The sequence below is a fragment of the Macaca fascicularis genome, chromosome 14 (assembly GCF_037993035.2).
Source record: "Macaca fascicularis isolate 582-1 chromosome 14, T2T-MFA8v1.1".
NCBI classification, from domain to species: Eukaryota; Metazoa; Chordata; class Mammalia; order Primates; family Cercopithecidae; genus Macaca; species Macaca fascicularis.
Genome location: NC_088388.1, coordinates 88678190 through 88698755, shown reverse-complemented (window position 1 = coordinate 88698755; position 20566 = coordinate 88678190). Strand labels below are relative to the sequence as shown.

At 37.6% G+C, this 20566-nt stretch overlaps 1 pseudogene; it reads right to left on the bottom strand.

Moving 5' to 3' along the window:
- Positions 1 to 3874: 3874 nt before the first annotated feature.
- On the bottom strand, positions 3875 to 20239 carry LOC102136525 (cell adhesion molecule-related/down-regulated by oncogenes pseudogene; annotated as a pseudogene).
- Positions 20240 to 20566: the final 327 nt, after the last annotated feature.

The following is a 20566-nucleotide window of genomic DNA, read 5'->3' as shown; positions in this document are numbered from 1 at the left end:
TGTATTATTTAGGGAATAATGACAAGCAAAAAAAAAAAAATCTGCACATGTTGAGTACCAATGAAACCATCCGATATTTTTTTTCTGGAATATTTTTCATCCGTGGTGAGTTGAATCCATGGGTGCAGAACCCTATCACATGGAGGTCCAACTGTATATCAAATATCAAATTTCATGGTGTATTTTCTAGCATTTAATTTAATTACTGGCAATATGGCACATAACAAATACATCCAAAGTTTTTGACATGTAGTTTTTGAATTTATTTAAAGCAATCCAGTAATTAATGAGGATTGCTGAAAGCAAAGTCTAAAAAAGGCTGACGCCATCTATAAGCAGTAGGTCTAATCCAAAAGTGTAATGACAGATGGGTTGCATAATGGGTTATTTCAATGATAGGATTAATGCAAACATACAATTCTGTAGTCATTTATATTTTAATAGTATTACACTCTTTTAACCATCTTCATCTTGTATAGAATCTCATTGTATATTAGAGTACTACTGTTAGAGCAATAAGGAAGAGTGGATAAATACGGCCAGTTTTTTGTTATTGTTTTGTTTTGTTCTATTTTTGAGAAAGGCTCTCACTCTTTCTCCCAGTTGGAGTGCAATGGTGAGATCACAGCTCACTGCAGCCTCAACCTCCCCAGATCAAGCAATCCTCCAACCTCAGCCTCCCAAATAGCTGGCTACAGGCTGCACCATCATGCCTGAGTAATTTTTTTTTTTTTTGGAGAGACAGAGTCTCAATCTGTTGCCCAGTATTGTCTCAAACTCCTGGGCTCAAAAGATCCTCTTACCTTAACCTCAAAAATTGCTAGGACTATAGGCACAAGCCACCATGCCAGGCTTAAATACAGCCAATTAAACTGAAGTTTAAATTATTTGTGTTTCATTCTCCTTCATTATAAGAATAATCTGTGTCTTAAAATGTGTTCTTGAATATGAAATACTTTATGATTGCACCTTCATAAGAATAGTTCTTAATGTTTAAGAATAATTCATGAAAATATGAAAATTCATTCATAAAAAATGACTAGAATTAATAGAAGGAATACTAGATACAGGCAGTGGATAATCAAATTTTAAGTGCATTATCTTATTCTGTCCTCACAATTATGAGAGAAAGTGATCCTCCCACCTCAGCCTTTCAAAGTACTGGAAATAAAGGCATGAGAGACCATGCCTGGCCTAAATATTGCCAATAATTTAAACTTCAGGTTAATTGGCTGTTCTTATAAGCTTGTGAGAGAAATATATTTCTCTTATAATTGTGAAGACTGGATGAGATAATGCACATACAACCTCCACTGATAGGGTAGAATCTCCACCCCGGAACAGCAGGTCTAGGGTTGTTATGCCCAAGTTTCCCACTGGTTGTATCTCCCATCCCTCAAAGGATAAGACAAAACACTGGGGGACACCATCCCCCTACCTACCCCAGCACAGACTTGTTCAGTGTGTGTGAGTGCTAGAGAAGCCACTGTCAACTCCTTTGCAGTGATGCAGAGATTCATCTAGGAGGACTGACAGGCCAGAAAAACTGAGAGCTTTGCTCAGTGCCTCACAGTAATGATTGATTTTGAATTGGTCATGAAAAGGTACATTCCCAAGGGCATTGTCAAAAACAATGGAGACCTTGGTTAGAAACATTAAAGAGAAGCTTGGAATCTTTAGCATGCTTTGTAGCAACAAATAAACTTCTGACAGCCAGTCAGAAGTTTACCAGAGAAAACCAGGCAAAGAGAAAGCCAAGAAAAGATGTCTTAGGGTCCCTAATTTCTGGAGCTCCGGATCTGTTAGACTGCACGTACTCTAGAGCAATCAAGGTGGAAATAGTCAAATTTGTAAGCATTCCCCAAGCTAACCACTGATTCGTCAATAAAGAGCCTTTAGCCCTACTGACTGAAGAGCTAAAGCACAAATTCTGAGTGAACACTGGGTGAACAATAAATTATTCTATTCCAGGGAGTGATTCCTAGAAGCTAGACTTAAAAATAAATTCACAATCATCTCTTGTGATCTGGAAACCTGACCAAGGACTGCCTTAGCAGTAACCAGAGAGAGGACCTCTGAGCTGTTGGTCCACTGAATGTGGGATGTAACTGTAAACTTCCTGACCAGTGAAAGCTGTCTCCAAGCCACACATACATTCAATGATAAAGGATAAAATCTAACTGGGAGGGTTAGTCCCAACTTTTGAAATACAGAGTTTGGTAGAAATACAGATAAGCAAATATGGATATTCCTGACTTTAATGTTTAACTGAATTTATGGCAAATATTTATCATCAAGAATATGTTCACCTCAGAAGCCAAAAATGTACCTACTCTCAAATGAAATTTGCATTTATATATGTGTGTGTATATATATATATTTCAAAGTAGTCATTTATATATTTTTTCAGTTTGTAAGCTAATTTTCCAAGCACTGTTCTTTTATCTGTGAAGTATGTGTGTGTGTGTGTGTATATGTGTATATATATATATTCTAGTGAAGTATAAACCAAAGTACTTTCCACATAAGTGACTTGCAGATAATTTTATACAATATATATTTTTAAATTTCAAGTTTTATTTTAGATGCAGGGGGTACATGTGCATATTTGTTACATGGAAGTATTGCATGATGCTGACGTTTGAATACAGATCCTGTCACCCTGGTAGTCAGCATAGTACTCAATAGGTAGTTTTTAAAAAACGTATTATTATTATTTATTAATGTGGAGAAGAGCCTTCTAAAGGCAGCTGCAAATGTCCTTGTCATGCAGAGGCAGCAGTGGTCAGGAGCTCTGCTGACCAATGCTTTAGGTGCCTATTTACAAGCATGACATTCTGAAAAAAATGGCAGGAAACTTCAGGAAAAAAAAAAAAAAAAGAAAATGCTTTTCTTCCAAAGTAGGTATATTCTGACACTCACATCTTCAGGCTGTTGCCCCTGTTAGAAGTGAGAGGATGGCTGGTTTCTGGCAGTGTGACACCATGTGCACGCTCCTAGGCTCATGGAGCAGACTGAAGAACTCCCTCCAAGACAAGCTTCCCACAGCCCTCCCCTTTTTTTCTTCAGAAAATGTGTATCTTTCTTTTCAAGACACCACTTAAAGTCTATTTTGTTCCTACTCCTAGAAACAGTCAAAAAGAGCCCCATACTGGTCATTTTATAAATTAATGTAATTTTAAAGCAGTGAGACATTAAGGCATTATTTGTCTCTCTGGCCTTGTTCCTTTTCTGCATACTGCAATCATTCAAGGACACCTTACAGTCTACCATGTCCGTGACACCACTTATGACTAGTGCCTAGAAGACTGAACATCACTTGTGCCCACGTGCAGATAGAGAGAAAGCCGTCCGGTCACATTACCACTTTTGTGGAAGGCACTCTTATAAAACTCATCAGCCAGGTCTGCTATTATAAACACTGGGTCAAAACTGTGGTTGACTTCTAAGTGTTCTCAGAAAGTCTGATAATACACTATTAAAAGACAATTTTCCATCTGAAAACCTGAGTGGTGGCAACCTTCAATTGGCCTCTGCATTTCCTCTGAGCTGAAGCGTCCAAGAGATGGGATCCTTTGCAAAAGGAGTTCTAACTGCCACTACGGTTGTTAGAAAACATGAAATAATCCCTCTGCTCTCCAGGTTACTGAAAGCTATGCAAAACAAGATTGTTTCTTACTGACAGGGAGGAAAACAATGGGTAAGAAAACTTTCAAGGCATAAATAATATAAAAGGCCACACATTTTAAGATACATTCATATGACATTATACTATAAATAAATAATGATTATCTCTGATTTGAATTAAAGTCCTTCACACAGTTCATTCACAGGCCTGTTTTGTGCAGTTACTTACAGGATTGAAGTCAGAACATCACTGGTTGTTTGCACATCCTCCGGTTTCCTGGGGCTGCTGGAGGACCCCTGAGTGACTGCCCAAAGGAACACCAGGAGGAGGCCATGTTGTCTTTTCAGCACAGTCCTCTGAGATAGGTGGCAAAATAAGAGGATTCCAAAGTAAAGTGTTGCTGTCCATTTCTGAAGAGACACAACTGTCTCCTCTGATGAACTCTTCTGGATCTTCTATGTGATTAGAGCTGACATTGTTTCTATTATCCTGGCAGCAAGTATGCTGAGTAGAGATTGGTTCCACGTTGTTCTTGATGCTCTCCTGAGGTAACTGGCCACAATCAGTGACACAGAAGCCAGGCACATGGGCATCTTCATTTGACTGAGGGGCCTGATTCCCACACCATACTGAGGACAAGGTGCCACCCTAGAGACCACAGGAAGAGGGATACTGCTGAAATTGCTATTAGTTTTGGTGAAACAGCTATTGTTGTTTCAACAATTTTGACAGTTAACACATTCCAGAGGGTAAATCTGAGGCACCACTATGTACATTCCACCACCGTTCACTAGATAATGAGGCTGTTAAAAATCTACGTGTCCTGATTAGAGAGTTGATGTGCCCAGAGTAAAGTCCTCCATTTAAGCTCCCATTCACAATTACATTGATTCCATTGAGGACCTTATGGTGAAGGTGGGAACAGCCACTGCTGACTGTCATGGCTCAGGAAGCCTCCATGAACATTTCCATTTATCTCATTTGCTCCTGAGACAGTGGTGTATTCCACCATCTGCCCATTAATATCTGATCCCTGGTAGAGATATGCCAGTGGGTCATATTTCTGTATGGTATTCTACTGGTGATTCTTCCACAGGCACATTGCAATAAAAAGCCACAAAAATAAGGGCAATGACACCCAGCATACGGTCAAGGATCAGATACAACATGTCACTGCTTCTGGCAGGGCTGGTTGCAGGCCTCACGTTTCCTTCATTTCTGAGGAATTCAGAGGGATACTCAAGCCTTTCGGATACTCAGAAACCCCAGGAACACGTTTTACTGTAGTCTTGCAGATCTTCACATTGCTAAACTTACTCTTCTCCTTCACTGAAGTACTGCATTTTAATGCCATAGGAAGTTTCTGACAGCAGATGGCCAATCATGTGCCACTCCTTTGAGTCTCCTACTACATCCCTCTTGTAATCACTGTCATTTTCACTATCTGATGGTCGGCAATAGATATAAAAGAATGGAAGTGTTACTGTTACTTCATGGAATGTATGTCCACTTTAGCACTATCTGGGTAACACTGACAGCCTCTGTGTATGCAATGTGAGTTCCATTACTGGATGGTTGAAAAAATGACTGGGGAACCCAGCCACCTGATAAGGACAAGACTCTGGACTCCTAAAACTCCCTTCCTAATGATGGATAGCAATGACTTTCAATTTGTATGTTGAACCCGTTTCTAAACTATGAACTTCCATGGATATTTTGGAAGCAAGGATATCTTCAGTTGCCACTAGTCAATCACTGGTCCTCATCCTTTTATATTTAACTTTGAAGGCAGTGATTGGAGAAACCCAATTTTCCAGAAGAATCCAAGTGACATAGACCAATGTCTCTGATGCATTGGAGATAGCAAGGCCATCTGGTGCCTCTGGAACTTCGCTGTGCCTTCAAGAATCTGTAAGTACCACTCCAAAATTGTTTGCAGCTTCTGAAACAACAGGATACTTAGGGATGCCCATGGGTGGAGAGAATGCCTGGGTGTTTTTTGTCAATGCTCTTTTTTCTTTGCTGGTTCAGAAGGTAAGCATGACAGTTTGTCCTTCACCTGCTCCACTTCTTGCTACCAGCAAGACTTTGTAAAGACTAGATGGCCCTAGTTCAGCTAAATGGAGCTCATTTTCACTCCCTGGGACTTGAACTGTATGTTAAATTCCTATTAAACCAACCCCATTGTTCAGCTTTTGATATGTCATAAAATACCCATTAATGGATAGCCCACCATTCCCACCTGCCCTCCACATCAGCTTGTACGTATCTGGTGTGTGGGTCTGTCAGGGGATCAGTATGATGCGGGCGACAGGAACAGCGATGCCATTAACATTTTTCTCTGATGCTGATTCCACTGCACTGGGATGTACCTTAACTGGACATGAGCTCAATCCAGTTTCTGAACCATCCCTTTTATTTCTTTCATCATTCTGAGTAGCAGCAGAAAGTATGACTGTTTCCACTTCTGTATTTGTTTCAGAAGGAACGACCATGAGAGATGCTTCTCCCTGCGTGGTACTGTGTCCATCTGGAGCTTCCTGTATGTGTTTCCCCACATGTTTCTGAGTCACATCCTAAATATGGAGAGAGCTTGAGTCAACTTGGGACATGAGGAAGTAGCCAGGCTTCAGGTCCAAGATTGCAGACCTTGATAAGTGTGACTTTTGGGACTTAGGTCTAAGGACTTACGCAAGATGGCTGGATATTAACCCATAGCTGTCATAACCAAGGAATGACTGAAACTGGCAGCCCACTGGCATGGCAGGACAGAATGACAAAGTCTCCACCTATCACCTTTGCACTTGCTGGTGCCATGATTATAACTGGTTTGAATCCATTGTCTTTTTCAATTTCAAGTCTTCCAGTAGACTGCATAAATCCAATCCTATTATCTGCTAAACACTGATACAGCCCAGTATCTTCCATAATAACCCCACTGACTTTCAGTCAATTTCTTGCAATTAGATGTCATGGGGAAGGATGAATAGGCTGTGCAATATAAAACCAGGTACAGTTGGCAGGTGGGTTTCCATGAATATGACAGGTAACATGTACTGTGCACCAGAGACACTACCTGATCCTGTAGTCCTTTAGAAATGGGAGCATATTCAAGCACATTAACCATGTATGTTACATATTTCACATCTCCAGTCTTGTTTCCCACCATGCAGGAATAGTTTCCAGAGTCCACTGGGTCAATGCTATCTGTGGCAACATAAGAATACAACCTTCTCCAGTTGCTTCCTGGGGCAATATCCTGCTTGTCCTTTAGCCAACACACTTGAGGAGCTGAGACCCCACTAACCACACACTCCAATGTTAGAGGAATATGTGAAAAAACAACTAATACCTGTGAACAAGCAGGATGAAGAATGTCAAAATCATCTGAAGAAAGGTGACTCACAAGGAGCTTTTGGCCAATGGGTTCAACTTTTAATTCATGTGTGACAGGATTATAAGCCGCATATTTGTATGATTTCTTGTCCTCTAAGGATACGTTCAAAATTTAAAGATGTCTCGATGGAAGGATTAAGTAATTCTTTGTGGAATGCTTCAGCCACTTTCCCTGGATTTTAGAGCACACCTCAGCTTTGGGGTTACTCTCTGGTTCACTGCAGCCAATGAAAACAGCACTTTTTTCTTCTGCTGTAATAACATGCTTTGTGGGTGAACCAAAATCACCAAGAACTGCTGTGGATACTGTTACAGGGCCACTTACAACAACATCGACCTATCGTTGAAAATGCATTGGTAGTAACCCAAAAGGGAGGAGTTAAGAGAAAAAAATTGCCAAAGTCCCCTGATGAATCTTAATATATTCCATGTTTCTCTTCTATTTTTTACATTATGCGACCTTGAGATATGAGTGGTCACAGGTTTAGCAGAACAATAGAGTTCTATAGGTCCACTAAGTTTCTGGACGGCAGAGAGTGGCTCAGAAATGAAATAAGGTGCCACGTCTGAACTAATAGAAGAGCAGGGAATCATAAGAGTAACATACAGTGTCCATAAAAGGCCAAGATCTGGATGCAAGCACCAGATTACAGAAGCAGGCAGGGCAGACTTCCAGAGTAAAACCCAGGCCTTGGTTCATTTTCCAAAATACTGCAGTCCGGGTAATCAAACACATTCTTTAACCTTGACTCCTTCCTGTTTACTAAAGACTTTGATAAGGGACAGTCTTCATGTTGTCCACAGGGTGTCTCCCAATATGAGAGTAACAGCTGGCTTACATCTTCAGTGATTCAAGTCTGCAACGTGTATACGCTTGTACTTGGGAGGGAAAGCAGAGAAGCCACTTTCTGTACCTAGCCTGGAGTTCACTTCAGTGCTGTAAGCATCATCGCAGTCCTGCTTGTAACAAAGTCCGGTCTAGCAATCTGCCTTTGAGTTGAGCTTTTCTCTTACAAGATAAGCTGTTAAGTCATGCCTTGATTTCAGGTCTCCCCACGGGGCGAGCTAAGCAACTAGAGCTCCTGCGTGGCAGCCAGCTGGGAAAGCCATCCCTATGTCACGCCCTTCCGCGTGCGGCAGCCGCTGTGGTGGCGGCTGAGATCTGAAAGGGGCGCCTCCAGGCCCGCCACACGGCAGAGGAGGGTGTGGTGCTTCGCACACCAGGGCAGAAGCGCTGGGTAGCGCAGGCAGGTGCGGGGGTCCCAGGTCTCCTCGCACCGACAGGGCAGGTAACTCGGTGGGCACAAGGTCTACCAGGGGCAGAAGAGGAGCAGGAGGAGAGATCCGGATAGAGACAGGCGAGACGGGCTGTAGAGACCGCCCCCAAGAGGTAGTTTTTTAACCCATCCCTCTCCCTCCACCCTCAAGTAGTCCCGAGTCTATGTTTCCCATACTGATGCCTATGTGTGTTCAGTGCTTAGCTCCCGCATGTAAGTAAGAATACATAGCATTTGGTTTTCTGATGCTGCATTAATTGGCTTAGGATTACAGCCTCCAGCTCCATCTACATTTCTGTAAAGGACATGATTTCATTCTTTTTTATGGCTGTGTAGTATTCCATGGTGTATATGTACCACATTTTATTTATACAGTGTGCCATTGACGGACACCTGGGTTGATTATGTCTTTGTTATTGTGAATAGTGCTGCCATGAACATGGGAGTGCATGTGTCGCTTTAGTAGAATGATTTATTTTCTTTTGAGCATATACTAAGTAATGGGATAATTGTATCAAATGGTAGTTCTGTGTTAAGTTCTTTGAGAAATCTCCAGACTGCTTTCCATTGTAGGTGGACTACTTTACATTTCCACCTGCAGTGTATAATAATCTTATGCTATCTTTAGTTTACAAAATTTCTACTAGACTCAGCTCAGGGCTGCAGCCCTGACTGCAGCAGGTGCTGGGGCTTCCCTAAGTAGATACTGTGCACAGGTAAAGAGAGAGCTCAGATCCCAGGGTTGGGAGAAGAGAAGCAGAGGAAGGAGTTAAGGAGAGGGCCACATTTGGATGCCCTGAGGAGGGCTGATAGGCAGATGTAAGGAAGGTGGCACTGTGCTAGTCACTGGTGACATCCTCCTAGTTCCAAAGTCTTCTGGAAAGCATGAAGCCTCACAATTCCCAAACAGGCTGCCGTTCTGGAGGGCACAGGGCTACTATTCTTCCCAGCTTGACTCTCTTTTCTCCCAATAAACATGGGACTCTGAAGCCAGGAGTCAGAAAGAATTATCTTCTACCAATGCAAACTTTAAACCTTCAATTTGTGATTACATCACACACACATGTGCAGGCACACACACGAGTCTTTCTGTGTAATAAATTGTCCTTAGTTAACACTAGGCAGATCTGTGATCGGTGATCATCTCTGCCCTCCTGGGTAACAAGAATAGTGAATTGATTGGTAAAATTTTTACTCCTGGAAACTAGTGTAAAAACTGGTTCCTAATAAATTTTGCAGTATGAAAATATACTATCACGAAGCAAGATATATCCCCTCGATAAAATACTTGATTGCTAATGTGTTGGCTGCTGGATTTCTCACAACAGAGAATCATTTTCAGAGTTCTTCTTCCCTGCTAAGAAAACATTTCTCTTTTGTCTCCTGGCCTCTATATGTCTGAGGATCCCTTTGCTATGTCATCTGGTAACTTTTCGTTTTATTTTTTCCATTTATAGTTTTGGACCAGCCCATGTCATATTTTCCTCCCATTCCTCCCTATAAAGCTATGAATTTTGTATATAAAAAAAGAAAACGGCAAGAAGAGAGGAAGAGGATATCAGTGAAGAGGATGTCATGCTGGACACTGTGTTGTTCTTGGCACACACTGCACACAATCGTCACTGCAAACTGCAGGGTGGGTTTTATTCTCACATTTTTCTTTGATCTATCTAATAATGGAAGGGGAGAGTAACACTATCGGCGTACCTCCTCCAGTAAAATGCAGATTTTTTTTTTTTTTTGAGACAGGGTCTTGCTCTGTTGCCCAGGCTGGAGTGTAGTGGTGCAATCATAGTTCATTGTAACCTCAAACTTCTGAGCTCAAGGGATCCTCCAACATCTGCCTCCCAAAGCACTAAAATTATTTGCTCAGCTATGCTGGATCTGAGGACCAATTCTACCCTTATATATGCAATTTTTTTCCATAGCTTTACTTATACATTTAGTTAAACATTTTCCAAATTAAAACATCTTAAAGCTAAATAAAGTCCTATTTAATTTTCTATTATTTTATGTTACATTTTAACAGCAAATCAATATGAGTTGCAGTTAAAAATATAACATGAAATAATAGAAAATTAAGTTAAACTGCAACTCAATATGATTTGCAGTTAAAATGTAACATAAAATAATAGAAAATTAAATATAGTTATCTAAATAAACATTAAACAGAAACAATAAAATATCCTTAAAAGAACAGTATTCCTATAATTTTCTTTCTTAATTTTTAAACAACAGAATAAAACAGATAAACTTCACAATTTAACTGAAAACTGATTTACAAATTATTTGAAAACACTAAGCAAAGCCACTAAAACTTTTTCCAGCCACAGTTATGACAGCCAACCTTGAACAGCTTTGGAGTAACCAACACGTGTTTTGTCTATTCTCAGGTTAGAGCAGCAGGACCCTCAGCTGCCAACCAGTGGGACATGACAATGCCAAGAAGTCTGGGCCACAAATCAGGCCATTGCCCTGAAAATTTGCTGTAGCTGCTTTGGAGCTAGAAACCAGGTTCCCGACACTACCCATGGGCAGAGGGCTTATGTACCTGGTCAGTTACCTCTCTCACCCCTCTCACTCCTGCATCAAGCAAGGAAATAACCAGGAATCTCAGTCACAGGAGGGCTGCTGTGTATAGACGTCTGTTTGTGGCAGGGGTTCAGGGTGTTCACGCTGCAGAAGACAAGCTGGATTCGCCCTCCACTCCCACATCTACCCAATCAAGGGCTCTGGTTCCTTTCATAAACCTGCCTCTAGTCTTTACCACCTTTCCCTTTTCCTATCTCCTTTCTAATTGCTAGTGAGACTGTGCTGAACCTGCCTGTCTGATCCCTGGACATTACATCCCCATTCTCCAGGCCTCTATTCACCACCAAAATAACATGGTACAAAAATAACATGGTATAAAAATAGACATACAGACCAATGGAACAGAATAGAGAACCCAGAAATGAACCCAAATATTTACAGCCAACTGACCTTTGACAAAGCAAACAAAATTATAAAGTGGGGAAAGGACACCCTATTCGACAAATGGTCCTGGGGTAATTGACAAGCCACATGTAGGAGAATGAAACTGGATCCTCAACTTATATAAAAATCAACTCAAGATGAATCAAAGACTTAAATCTAAGACTTGGAACTACACAAATTCTAGAATATAACATTGGAAAAACCTTTCTAGATGTTGGCTTAGGCAAGGATTTCATGACCAAGAACCCAAAAGCAAATGCAATAAAAACAAAGATAAATAGCTGGGACTTAACTAAAGAAATTTTGCATGGCAAAAAGGATGGTCAGCAGAGTAAACAGACAACCCACACAGTGGGGGAAAATCTTCACAATCTATACATCTGTAAAAGGACTAATATCCAGAATCTACAATGAACTCAAACAAATTAGCAAGAAAGAAAAAAAAAATCTTAACAAAAAGTGGGCTAAAGACATGAATAGACAATTTTCAAAAGAAGATAAACAAATGGCAAACAAACATAAGCAAAAACGCTCAACATCACTAATAAGGAAAATGGAAATCAAAACCACAATGTGATACCACCTTACTCCTGCAAAAATGGCCATAATCAAAAAATTTTTAAAAAAGATGTTGCCATGGATGTAGTAAAGAGGGAACACTTCTACACTGCTGGTGGGAATGTACACTAGTACAACCACTATGGAAAACAGTGTGGAGATTCCTTAAATAACTAAAATAGAACTACCATTTGATCAAGCAATCCCACCACTTGGTATTTACTCAGAGGAAAATAAGTCACTATAGGAAAAAGATATTTGCACACACATGTTTATAGCAACACAATTTGCAACAGCAAAAATGTGGAACCAACCCAAATGCCCATCAGTCAACAAGTGGCATAGATAGATATTGTGACATAGATAGACAGATAGATAGATAGATAGATAGATAGATAGATAGATAGACAGACAGACAGACAGACAGAGGAAGGAGTTCTCAGCCATAAAAAGGAATGAATTTGGCATTTGTAGTGACCTGGATGAGATTGGAGACTGTTATTCTAAGTAAAGTAACTGAGGAATATAAAAACAAACATCGTATGCTCTAACTCATAAGTGGGAGCTAAGTTATGAGGATGCAAAGGCATGAGAATGACACAGTGCACTTTGGGGACTCAGGGGGAAAGGATGGGAAGTGGGTGAAGAATTAAAGAACTGCAAATTGGATGCAATGTATACTGCTCGGGTGATGGGTGCACCAAAATCTCACAACTCATGTAACCAAACACCACCTGTTCCCCAATAGCCTATGGAAATAAAAACATATTACAAAAAAAAAAAAAAAAATCTGTTCTCAAATTTTTCTCAGTCTGTAAAGAGGCAGATCCCCAGCAGGTGGTTTCATTGTGGTTCTTCCTGTTGGGGGCTGCAGGTAACTTGGAACCACTCAATTTACTTAAATCTGAGCTGTGTCCACTCACTATATTCTTCATTTGGTGCATAGATCATAGACCGCTTAAGACAGAGAAGGACCTTCTCACTCTGGATTAGCATAGTCCTGAGGTACCTGTCAAAATCTGATATCCAGAATTCCTTTAACTGGGCAATATCATACCTAGTAATCTTTCAGAGATAATTTCACACAGACAAGGGCATATACAAAATAATGTATTTTGTAGCATTATTTTCAATAGCTAAATAAATAGCGTATAAACTGAATATTTTATGACATGAGTAATAACTTAATAAAAATACTATATACTATTCAACACCATTATATAAGTGAAGATATTAGCAAATATTGATGTAGCCTATTTTATCTTGTGTGTTTTTAATGAAGTGATTTATTAACATTTTAGATCCAATTCATGCACCTGGCCACAACCACCACTATAGAACAATTCATACTACTGAAGAATATAAAATTACATATAAAAATGTACTGATATTAGGCACACAGTGAATAATCTAAGAAATCAAAATTTTAATTTATTAGCATTAAAATAAAAATATTAATTAAAATGTACATTGATTGAATTATGAATGACATTTTCAGGGCATTCTTTCCTTATGGGATGCTGCATAGTAAATCTAGAATAAAACCATATTTATATTTTTAAATACTTTTGTAATATGTCAATCTGGCTAAATTACAAGAATGTAAGAGAGGAAAGCAGCCATTTTGTAGACTAGACACACTTCTCCCAGTTATTCAAGCAAATACTAACCTAGGTTGCTACTGTGAAGAGATTTTGTAGATGCAATTAAAATTCCTAATCTTGACTCTAATCTATGGAAATTATCTACTTGGATCTAATTTAATGGCTGGCTGTTAAAGGAAGTTTTAGGCATTCCTTGAATAAAACTGCAAACAGAAAAATTTCTACATTGATCCTGACTGCCTGTGGACAATATCTTTGTCCTGTGCCAGTTACATTTCTGCCTGCTCCAGTTTTTTTGTTTGTTTGCTGCTTTTCCCAGAACGACTGCCTTACTGATCTCCAACTTGCATAGTCAGTCTCCATAGTAATATGTCGTTATTTTCTTTATTCTCCCTCCCTCCCTCCTACCGGTTCTGGTTCTCCAGTTGAACTCTGACTGATACAAGACTAATAGATTTATTTATTTTCACTATTAAGATAGTTTTATATAATTTCTTCATTACTCTGCATATCATTCTTTGGCAGACTAAGCTATCTCACTAATATAATTTATATTCACTTCAAAAAATAACATAAGTGGACTTTCTTTTGTTTTCTAGGGAAGAACTTGAATAAATGGCAAATCCTCACATCCTTGGTAAATGATGTTGTTATTTGGAACTAAGAAATGTTTTTCTGGAAATTATTATTTAGAACTAACAAATGTTTTCAGCCATCTCTGATAGGTGAAGGGACTTAATGGCAGATAATTTATAGGGCATTTGGTTATGAAAATTGAACTCAAAGATATTAGTCTTATATTTGATTTTTATTATTTGAATTTTCAGAAAATGGTTAATGTCTGTGGTTAGGGATTTGTTTGTTCTGCAGATGTATTAGTAATCTTCTATTAAATAATTTAAACAGAATTGTCATTGGTCTCTTGATCTCATACTGCTCAGTTATATAATATCTTGAGAAGAAATACACTTTATTATACACTTTTCTGGGGAGATAAGATCCCATTATTCATGTATGTATATGTATGCATGTATCTTTTTTCTTTTTGCAATGAATGTTACTCTGTATCCTGACAAAGCTAATAGCCATATCCTCCTACTTGGAGATTTGCGAAGTGTGAATGTTGGACGTTATCCTCAAGATCTGCCATGTACAACTCCAAGATCCAAGTGTTCTCTTCAATGAGAATTCAGATGTTCTCAATGTCTCACTTTTGGCAGACATTACTTGGAGATGAGAGACTCTTGAAATTGGGCTTTTGGTGTCTGTAATTATGACTAGAAAGGGAAGAATAGGAATAATGAGATAAATTATGTGGAGATATTCTCTCCTTAGATTGTTAAAGAGAACTTTCACTACAATCTATTTACCACTTCCTCACTTTTATTTCAATATGTGCCACAGTCTTTCAGTCAGAAGAATTTCTGGTTAATGGAAATGGAACTGTGAACTTTGTTAATATTGTTCAGTTCCCTTTTATATAGCACTCCTTCTCTTTGTCAGGCCTGTCTTTTACTGCAGTCATTTCTGACCAGAAACAAATCAGGAAATTGTCCATCTACGGAGTAACAGAAGTACCTGAAAGAGCCCTTCTAGTGTGTGTGTCTTCTCACATAAGATGCATGGCTTATATCTGATTAAGTTCCTTCCAGTTTAATGAAAGCACATTTACTATAATACTATTGGACATTTTTGGACATACTTATACTTTTATTTTATTTTATCGAAACAGAGTCTTGCTCTGTTGGAGGCTGGAGTGCAGTTGCACAATCTCGGCTTACTAGAACCTCTGCCTTCTGTATTCAAGTGATTTTCAGGCCTCAGCCTCCCCAGTAGCTGGGATTACAGGTGAGCATCACCATGTCTGACTAATTGCTTTTTGTACTTTTAGTAGAGACAGGGTTTCAACATGTTGGCCAGGCTGGTCTCAAACTCCTGTCCTCGAGTGATCTGCCTGCCTCGGCCTCCCAAAGTGCTGGGATTACAAGTGTGAGCCACTGCACCTGGCCTATTTATACTTTTCAAAATGTGCTTGTATATAATACTTATTCATTTTTTGAAAATCATCACTCATGATGCATATCGTATTGCTATTCTATGTGAAAAAGTGCTTATTAGTCATTAGATTAAGGCAAATTAAAATCACAAGATGAACCACTAATCACCCATAAGTGTGACCAGAATTTACCGAGAGATTTATTATCGTGTGTTGACAAAGATGCTGAACGAATGAAATTTTAGTCATACGCGGGGGAATGTAAAGTTATACAACCACTTTGAAAACATTTAGGGAAATCTACATAAAGTATTCTTTATGACCACTCCTAAATATACATCCAACATATATACATTGTCTTTTTTTGTACAAATGGGGTCCCACTATGTTACCCAAGCTGGTCTCAAATCCCTGGGCTCAAGCAATCTGCCTGCCTTGACCTCCCAAAGTACTGGAATTACAGGCTGCATTCATATATTAATTAAAATACGTGTACAACAGTACAACATTCTTCATACCATTGCTGTTCATAGTATACTAAAATTTAAGTTAAAAAGTTTATCTCCAGTAGAATGTCTAAATAAACTGTGATATAGTCATGCAAATAAATTTTATGAAGCAAAGAAAAAGAATGAACTCTCACTACTTGCAAGACAATTAAAGAATATCAAACACCACTTTAAGAAACGAATCTGGACAAAACTTATTCTTAAAGAATATTTAATATTGAAGAATATTAAATATTAACAACAGACAAGTTCTATTCTATCTAAAGATTTTTCTTCTTTTTCCCCACTTTTTTCTTTACCTCTTTTCAATGTATCTAAACATTATGTCACACACAAAGACCTGGACCTTCCCTGTCTCTTCTTCCCTATCTCCGCACTGTAACAGAAGTCTAAACCACTGCAGGAAGATCGAGAAACATAGCTTCCCTTAAGGTACTGGTAAAAATTTGTTCCAGCTCATAGATGGGAACAAGGAACTAAAAGATGGGAAATAGCGTAAGTATGTGTTAGATTAAAACCTAGAACCGAAGGCAGAGCAAGATCACTGAGAAGATCCCATTCACAAGTCGCAGAGATACAGTATCTGCCTATAACAGAGACTTAATCAGAACTGTTTCGTGTATTTGTGTGTATATTTGTGTAGTTATTTAACCTGATCATAGAAATTGCAATTTTTAAATAATATAGAATATTCTGTAAACCAAATAACCATAACCATAAATTAAAGGAAAATGTTAGTAAATTCCACAGTGTTAAAATACACACAAGATCTATATTGATTATGATCTTAAGGTCTTTTATACAATATATATATGTGTGTGTGTGTTTATGTGTGTGTGTGTGTGTGTGTATATATATATAGGTATATAAAGATTCCATATATATTAATGGCTTCTTTATCTATTTGATACTAAAAGTCCTATATAAATGTTTTCTATATTGAGTGTGTTTCTACCTAAGGTTTCTAGCATCTGTTTTAACTCTTAACTTTACAACTTTGGTTCCTATACATTTGGTATATAGCTATTTATAATTTATAATTTTTTATTGCAAATTTTGATAGCATTAAATTGTCACATTGAAAGTTGTTGGTTTAAATTCTACTTACTTTCTTATTAGATTCTCAGATCCTTATTTCTTAATGTCTCCATCTTTCTAGCATAATTTTGTCCTTCTCTTTACTTGCAGTCTTTCTGAATTATTTTGCTTTAGGTGTCTTTTTTTTGTATATAGGACATAGCTGGGAATTTTATTTGAGCTTATAAAAGTATTTTTTATCTTTTAATAGGTAAGTTAAGACCTCTCACATTTATTTTATAAATAGTGCATGAATTGAACATGTCTAATATAACTAATAAGTACAAAAAAGATACTCAACATCATAGTCACTGAGAATATTTTAATTAAAATCACAATTACATGCCACTATAAGGTCAATACAACAGCTATAATTAAAAAACACAGACAATAATATTTGTTGTTAAGGTTATGAAAAAAAATGGGAATTTTAATACATTCCAGGTAAGCAAGTAAAATAACACAGTCACTTTGAAAAATAGTTTGCTTTCTTAAAAAATAAATAAATAAACATAAGTGTACCAGAAAATCCAGGAATCCCTTTCCTCAGTATCTACCTAAAAGAAATAAAAATATGTTTATACAAAGACTTAAACTCATATATACATGATAGCATTATTTATGATAGCTAAAAAGGTAAAACAATCCAAATCTTGATCAACTCTTCAATGAATATCAGAATGTGAACTATTTGTACATTGAAAAGCTAATCAGAAAAATAATAAATAATGAAATACTGATTTATACTACAATATGGATAAATATTGGAAATATTATGCAAAATTAAAAGACGCACTAAAAACTACATATTGTACAATTCATAGATATGGAACATTCAGAGGCAGAACATTGGAAAGAGGTAATTGATTTCTTCAAACTAGGGTAGAAGGTGAAATTAATTGTAAACCAGCACAAGGCACCCTTTTGGAGTAATGATAATGTTCAAAAACTAAATTATGGTGACAGTTGCGGAACACAATAAATATACTAAAATTTATTGAATGTTACATATGGGAGAATGTTACATGGGAGAATTTTATGGTATACAGATTATATCTCAATGAAGTTGTTGAAAGTACTGAGGAATATAAAAGTTATAAAATTGCCAAAGTACTTTTCAAAAAAGAATAAAATGAAAAGATTTACATTATCTGTATCCAAATGTGCCATAAGTATGTAGGGATCAAGAAGGTATATTGGTGTATGGTGAGATAAATAAATATCTACAACAATAAAACAGAATTAGAGTCCAGAGTAGATAACACATATATGATCAATTGATTTTTGACAAAGGTGCTAAGATCATTCAAAAGATTCAAAGATAATCTTTTCCACAAATAGTACTTAAATTTTTGGAATTCAGGTGCAAAAAATATGAACTTCAAACCCACATTACACTGTACATAAAAATTAACTCAAAATGGATCACTGACCTAAATGTAAGCTGAAATTATGAAACTTCTAGAAGTAGTCTTATAAAAAAATTTAGTGACCTTGTGTTAGACAAGTATTTCTTACATGTGGCATCAAAAAAAGAAACATTAAAAATGACAAACTGGATTTATTAAAATTAAAAATGTTGTTCTTCCAAGGAGACGATAAAATTAAGATATAAGCCATAGACTGGCAGAAATTATATTTGCAAAACATATATGTGATAAAGGATTTGTATCAAAAAGAACTCTTACAACTCAGCAAGTAGACAGACTATCCAATGAAATCATTGTACGACCTAAAAGACTTGAGCAGATGATTCACTACAGAAAATACTTGGATGGAAACTAATGATAGTAAAAGATGCTCAAGGCCAGGTGTGGTGGCTCATGTCTATAATTATGGCACTTTGGGGGGCCAAGACAGGAGGATAACTTAGGGCCAGTGGCTCCAGACCAGCCTGGGCAACATGGAAAGACCACATCTCTGCAGACAATTTTAAAAATTAGCCGGACATAGTGATGTGTGCCTGTAGTCTCAGCTACTTGGAAGGCTGAGGTGGTAGGATACCTTGAGCCCAGGAGTTTGAGGTGAGCTATGATGTTGCCACTGCACTACAGCCTGGTTGACAGAGGGAGATCCTCTCTCTCTCAGAAAAAAAAAAAAAAAAAGATGCTCAACATCATTAATCACTAGTAATATATATGCAAATTAACCCACAATGAGCTATTACTACACACTAAAAAATAAAAAGGCCTATGTAATAAAGGTTGAAAATACTAAGCGTCAGTGAGGATGTAGAGGAATTAGAACTCTTATCAAGATGTTGGTGGCAATGTAAAATGGTACAGTCACTTTTAAAAGAAGTATTTTGACAAGTTCTTAAATGATGAAAAAATCCACTAAATAATTCAGTACTTTCACCCCAAGTAGCTACCCACAATAAATGAAAGATATGTGGGCTGATTTGCATAGAAATATAAATCATAGTTGCTAAAACTGGGAGCAATTCAGATGCACATCATCTGGTGTTTGGATAAATAAAATGTGGTGTATTCAAGGTATGAAAAGCCACTCAGCTGAAAAAGAACAGAAGATGGCCAAATAGATGCAACCGGAAAGCTCCATTCCCACTGAGAGAGACCAAAATATTGAGTAAACCATATAGCTAACAGACACTATAAAGCAACTATACAATCAACTCTACAAAACAACCAGATGACAGGATCAAAATCTCACATATCAAAACAAATCCTAAATGTAAATGATCTAAACTCCACAATTAAAAGGCACAGAGTGGCAAGCTGAATAAAAAGACAAGACCCAAGTGTATTTGTCTTGAGAGATCCATCTCACATATAATAACACCCACAGGCTCAAAGTAAAGGATGGAGAAAGATCTACCATGCAAATAAAAACAACAACAACAACAACAACAACAAAATGCAGGAGCATCTGTTCTCACATAAGATAAAAAAGACTTTGAACCAAAAACAATTAAGAAGATCATTACAAAATGATAAAAGTTCAGTTGAACAAGAAGGCTTAAGTACCATAGTACCACATCTATGTATCCTTTATGTAATGATATTTCTCAACCTATTCTGTCTTGCTAATCATGGCTATATTATAGTATATTTTTGTTGGTTCTATAGCTTTTGATTTTAATAACTTTTTACATGTTTATTATTTAATTATTTACCTATTTCTTGAATATCTCTCATATCATCAGACTGTTTCTTATTCCTGTAATGAATGAGAAGAACTGTCATTGACTTTCCCATCTTGTAATTTACAAACTTGAAAAAAAGACCCAAATTCTATTAGGAGATTTATAAAGGAAATGTATGAGCTGTTCTTGACATCTGAGACCTCATCTAGTTCAGAAAGCTGGGAACTGGTGAAGGGAAAGGGTTTATCCAGATGAAGGCAGGGAATAGAGAATTTTAGGCTGACACTGAGTTTTACGTAAGGCCTATCTGGAAGGCAACTTGTCTGTGCTTTAATTTGACTCAGCTGGGTTTTCATGCTCATGTATTCTTTTACCTCCAGTAAGCTTTGATAACAAGTTAAAAGAGCATGCATCCTATACAATATAATAAAAGACATTA